The sequence below is a fragment of the Alosa alosa genome, chromosome 8 (genome assembly GCF_017589495.1).
Source record: "Alosa alosa isolate M-15738 ecotype Scorff River chromosome 8, AALO_Geno_1.1, whole genome shotgun sequence".
Lineage (NCBI taxonomy): Eukaryota > Metazoa > Chordata > Actinopteri > Clupeiformes > Clupeidae > Alosa > Alosa alosa.
In genome coordinates, this window is record NC_063196.1 from 33,996,717 (window position 1) to 33,997,368 (window position 652).

Consider the following 652-nt stretch of genomic DNA (forward strand, 5'->3'; position numbering starts at 1 on the left):
CTACTTACTGTAGGTCCAGCTGTTCAGAATTCAGTCTGTGAAGACTACTTGCTGTAGGTCCAGCTTTTCAGAATTCAGTCTGTGAAGACTACTTACTGTAGGTCCAGCTTTTCAGAATTCAGTCTGTGAAGACTACTTACTGTAGGTCCAGCTGTTCAGAATTCAGTCTGTGAAGACTACTTACTGTAGGTCCAGCTGTTCAGAATTCAGTCTGGGATGGTCCAGCACCAATATTGATTATGAGCTTACAGTTTATTGACCGTTTCAGATTTCCAAAAGGCTTCATGCCTATGCCACCTAGAACATTTTATAAGGCCAGCAATTTACATACCTAAACCAGTGGAAAGGTGTCATATTGAAAAAAAGCTTTTGTAATTAGCAGCAGCACACCCGTTTATTCATACAGTGAACTAGAAAGCCACTAGAAAGCTGTTTTTCAGCTGCCATTTAGTCTCAGTTCTCACAATCTCTGGACAAGGACCATTTCTGAAGTCTAACTATATTTTCCAAAGGAGATAAAATTCTATTCTGCTTGTGTCTGATATCATTTTAAAAGTGTCCATACATACAGTCGGAAACTAGTCATAATCGTGGTTACCGCCCCCAGTTGCCGTGGTTACCGTGGCTGAAAAGCCCCCGAGGGGGAAAACAT